At 39.8% G+C, this 4,961-nt stretch overlaps 1 non-coding gene across 1 annotated transcript; it reads left to right on the top strand.

Moving 5' to 3' along the window:
* The first annotated feature begins 4,332 nt into the window (after positions 1–4,332).
* On the top strand, positions 4,333–4,439 carry LOC127090130 (small nucleolar RNA R71). The gene has a single exon (XR_007791661.1). It is a non-coding gene; the product is annotated as a small nucleolar RNA R71 (small nucleolar RNA).
* Positions 4,440–4,961: the final 522 nt, after the last annotated feature.

The following is a 4,961-nucleotide window of genomic DNA, read 5'->3' on the forward strand; positions in this document are numbered from 1 at the left end:
AAGTGGCATGACTTCCCGTAGACTAACTGGTATGGTGTAGTTCCAATAGGGGTTTTGTAAGCAGTTCTGTAAGCCCACAATGCTTCTGTTAGCTTTTCAGACCAATCTTTTATGGATATTGAAACAGTTTTCTCCAAGATTTGCTTAATCTATCTGTTAGATACTTCCACTTGACCATTAGTCTGGGGATGATATGGTGTTGCTACTCTGTGTTTTACTCCATACTTTCTTAAGAGTTTATCAAATATCCTGGATATAAAATGTGATCCACCATCACTTATGACAAGTCGTGGTACTCCAAATCTGGGAAAAATATTATTTTTAAACATCTTGATGACTACTCTTGTGTCATCAGTGGGTGAGGCTAATACGTCTATCCATTTGGACACATAGTCAACGGCTACTAAAATATACTTGTTTCCCATCGAAGATGGAAAAGGTCCCATGAAATCAATACCCCAAACGTCAAATAATTCCACTTCTTGGATGTTCTTCAAAGGCATTTCGTCGCGTCTTGAAATGTTTCCAGCGCGCTGGCACCGGTCACATTGGACAATATAAGTATGGACATCACGCCATAGTGTTGGCCAATAAAGACCAGCTTGAAGGATCTTAGGTATGTCTTGGATGTTCTTGAATGTCCACCATAAGGTGAAGAGTGACAATGCTCGATGATATTTCTGACTTCTTCTTCCGGGACACAACGTCGAAAGATGTTATTTGTTCCTCTTTTGAAAAGAAGTGGTTCGTCCCAATAGAAATGTCTTATATCTTTAAAGAACTTCTTCTTTTGTTGATAATTGAGGTCAGGTGGTGTGATATCAGCGGCTAGATAATTCACAAAATCAGCGTACCATGGTACTCTGCTAATTTCTGAAACTGTCCCAAAGTTGTCTTTATCAGGTTCAAGGGGAATGATATCTAACTTAGCTATCAATTTGTCATAGGTGAAATCATCATTTATAGGTAAATGGTCTGGCTTCAAATGCTCTAGTATGGAAAGATGGTCAGCAACTACGTTTTCTGTTCCTTTTTTGTCTCGAATATCTAAGTCGAATTCTTGTAGCAAAAGGATCCATCTGAGTAATCTAGGTTTCACATCCTTTTTGCTTAAAAGGTAACGAGTAGCTGCATGGTCTGTATAGACTATAATCTTAGATCCGACAAGATAAAACCTAAATTTATCAATTGCGAAAACTACAGCTAGGAGTTCCTTCTTTGTTGTTGTATAATTTAGTTGAGAGGCATCTAGGGTTCTACTAGCGTAATATATTACATGTAATTTCTTATCTTTTCTTTGCCCTAAAACAACTCCTATAGCAAAATCGCTAGCATCACACATTATTTCAAAGGATTGAGTCCAATCTGGAGTTTGTAAAATGGGTGCTGAAATTAGCGCTTGTTTTAAACGATTAAAGGCTTCGATACATTTTTCATTGAAAATGAATTCAACGTCTTTCATCAGAAGGCCGGTCAGGGGTTTTGTTATTTTAGAGAAATATTTGATGAAGCGTCGGTAGAAACCGGCGTGTCCAAGAAAACTACGGACTTCTCTAACTGTCTAAAGAGGGTTAAGGTTTTCTATAACTTCTATCTTTGCTTTGTCGACCTCAATGCCTCTTTCAGATATTATATATCCTAACACTATGCCTTCTTTAACCATAAAGTGGCACTTCTCCCAATTTAACACAAGGTTAACTTCTATGCATCTCTCTAGGATTTTCTCAAGATTAATGAGGAAACTTTCAAAGTCGAACCCACATACCGAGAAATCATCCATAAATACTTCCAGAATTCCGTTGAGATAATCTGCGAAGATTGACATCATACAACGTTGGAAAGTAGCTGGTGCATTACAGAGTCCAAACGACATTCGTCTGTAAGCAAACGTTCCGTAAGGATAGGTGAAGGTTGTTTTCTCTTGATCCTCGGGGTGTATGGGTATTTGGAAAAATCCAGAATATCCATCCAGATAACAAAAGTAAGAGTGTCTGGAAAGACGCTCAATCATTTGATCTATGAACGGAAGGGGGAAATGGTCTTTCCTAGTTGCCTTATTGAGCTTCCTATAATTTATGCACATACGCCATCCGCCTTCTATATGTTTAGCTACATGCTTGCCCTTCTCGTTCTGCATGACTGTGATGCCTTCCTTTTTGGGTACCAGATGTACAGTATTTACCCATTTACTATCGGAGATCTGATAGATTATACTAGCTTCTAGCAGTTTAAGGACTTCATTCTTTACCACCTCAATCATTACAGGGTTGATTCTTCTCTGATGTTCTCTGGAAGGTTTTAAATCTTCCTCTAGCAAGATCATGTGCACACACACGGATGGGCTTATACCTTTTAAATCAGAGATGTTGTATCCTAAGACATAGGGGTATCTTCGTAAAACATTCAAGAGTTGGTTTGTCTCATCTTGGTTTAAGGTGGCACTAACTATTACTGGGCGGTTCATTTCTTTATCCAAAAACTTATGTCTTAGGTTCTTGGGCAGTTCCTTAAGTTCTTAAGCTGGTTTTTGAGAATTTTGTGAAAGGTCTGGAGTAAGATCCAAACATTCGTTAGTGTGAGGTTCTGTTTCCTCTAGCTTGTCATCCTTTTCATTCGGGTTTGAAAATGGTTCGATCACAGGTTCTTCTTAATCAAATTCCCTTATGCATTCATCTATGATATCAATCGCGTAACATGCATCTCCTATGATTGGTGCCATCAGGAACTTTGAAAGAATAAACTCTATCTTTTCATCCCCTACTTCGAAAGTTAATTTTCCTCTTTTGACATCTATTATAGCTCCGGCTGTTGATAAAAATGGTCTACCTAAAAGGATAGAGATATTGTCGTCTTCCTTGATATCCATGACCACAAAGTCTGTTGGGATATAAAGTTGACCGATCCTGACTGGGATGTCTTCTAAAATGCCTACAGGATACTTAACAGACCTATCGGCTAATTGGAGGGACATCTTAGTTGGTTGTAATTATCCTAAGTTTAACCTTTTACACACAGCTAAGGGAATTAAACTCACACTAGCGCCTAAGTCTAGGAAAGCTTTGTCGATCACATGACTCCCTAGACTGCAAGGTATAGAAAAACTACCAGGGTCTTTCTCCTTCTTAGAAAGTTTATTCTCGGAAATAAAGTTGCATTCCAAGGGTTTGGGATCGTTAAGCCTACGCTTGTTGGTTAGGATGTCTTTGAGAAATTTGGCGTAAGATGGAATTTGAGTAATGGCTTCGGTGAAAGGAATCTCTACATGAAGCTTCTCTATTACTTTTATAAATTTTTGGTATTGGTTATTTATTTTGGTTTGTTTAAGTCTTTGCGGATATGGAATTGGTAGTTTGTACGGGGGTGGTGGTTTGTAAGTTGTATCCTTGGCTTCTCCTTCTTGATCGGTTTGTTTTTCGGGTTCCACCGGTTCCTCTTTTTTTTGTAGGTATATTTTCTCTAGAAGTTTTGGACACGCTCATCACTGGGTTATGAGGCCCTTCGTAAGTGGTCCCACTTCGTAATGAGATAGCGTTAGCTTGCCCTCGAGGGTTGAGTTGAGGTTGTCCAGGGAATTGTCCTCCAGGTGTAGTTTGTGGGGCTTGGTTTTGTGCTACCTGTGAGATCTGGGTTTCAAGCATCTTGTTGTGAGTGATTATCTGATCAACCTTGGTCCCTAATTGCGTTATCAGTTCGTTTACGTGAATGTTCTGGTTTAGGAATTCTTTATTTTGCGGAGTCTGACCTGATATAAAGCTCTCCATGATCTTCTCAAGGTTAGGCTTTTGGGGCACAACTTGCATAGGTTGATTTGGTTTTTGGGCTTGATAACCTTGTGGTCTCTGAGGTGCGTAATTTTAGATAGGGTTCTGGTTTTTATAGGAAAAGTTCGGTTGATTCTTCCATTCAGGGTTGTAAGTGTTTGAAAATGGGTTACCTTGGGCGTAATTCACTTGGTCAGTGTTCAGGTCGTTCAAAAGGTTACACTCCGCCGATTCGTGTCCTTTAGATCCACAAAGTTCACACTCTGTGTAGACTACCGTTGCGGTGTTAGTGTTTGTAGACATATGTTCGACCTTAAGGGCTAAAGAGTCCATTTTCGCCTGCATCGTGTCCATAGAGCTTATCTCATGTATTCCACCTTGGGTCTCCTTTTTCTCTATTGATGCTCGTTCAGTTCCCCATTGGTAATGGTTTTGGGCCATATCCTCAATTAGGTCACAAGCTTTAGGGTAAGGTTTGTTCATCAGCGCGCCACCAACGGCAGCGTCAATGCTCATCTTTGTGTTATAATGGAGTCCATTGTAGAAGGTATGAACGATCAACCATTGTTCTAGGCCATGGTGTGGGCAGACTCTTAACAACTCTTTATATCTCTCCCAAGCTTCAAAAAGTGATTCTCCTTGGTTTTGAGTAAATCTAGTTATTTGGTTTCGAAGAACAGCAGTCTTACTAGGGGGAAAATATCTAGCAAGGAACACTCTTCTAAGGTATTCCCAGGTAGTTATTGAATTAGCTGGAAGTGAATCCAACCATGAACGTGCTCTATCTCTGAGGGAGAAAGGAAATAATATTAAACGAATCGCATCAGGCGAAGCACCGTTGGATTTAAAAGTGTCGGCCAGTTGGATAAAGACTTTTAAATGTTTATTTGGGTTCTCAATAGCGAGACCCGCGAGTTGGTTCTGTTGCACTAATTGCAGTAAAGATGGTTTTAGTTCAAAATTGTTGGCTGGAATGAGGGGGTTTACTATACTCGAACTAGGTTCCTCTTCAGAGGGTTGGGCAAATTCCTTAAGAGGTCTCCGGTCGCGATTCTCGGCCATAGCTTTCTTAATTCGGATGAGTAAGTAGCGTGTACGAGTGTAATGTTCGGGTTCCGCTAAAGGATCTACTAAATTTCCGGTACTACGGGTTCTTCTCATTTACCGACTAATAATGCCTTAGTCTATATGGTGTAACAA

This window comes from Lathyrus oleraceus, chromosome 5 (genome assembly GCF_024323335.1).
Source record: "Lathyrus oleraceus cultivar Zhongwan6 chromosome 5, CAAS_Psat_ZW6_1.0, whole genome shotgun sequence".
NCBI lineage: Eukaryota > Viridiplantae > Streptophyta > Magnoliopsida > Fabales > Fabaceae > Lathyrus > Lathyrus oleraceus.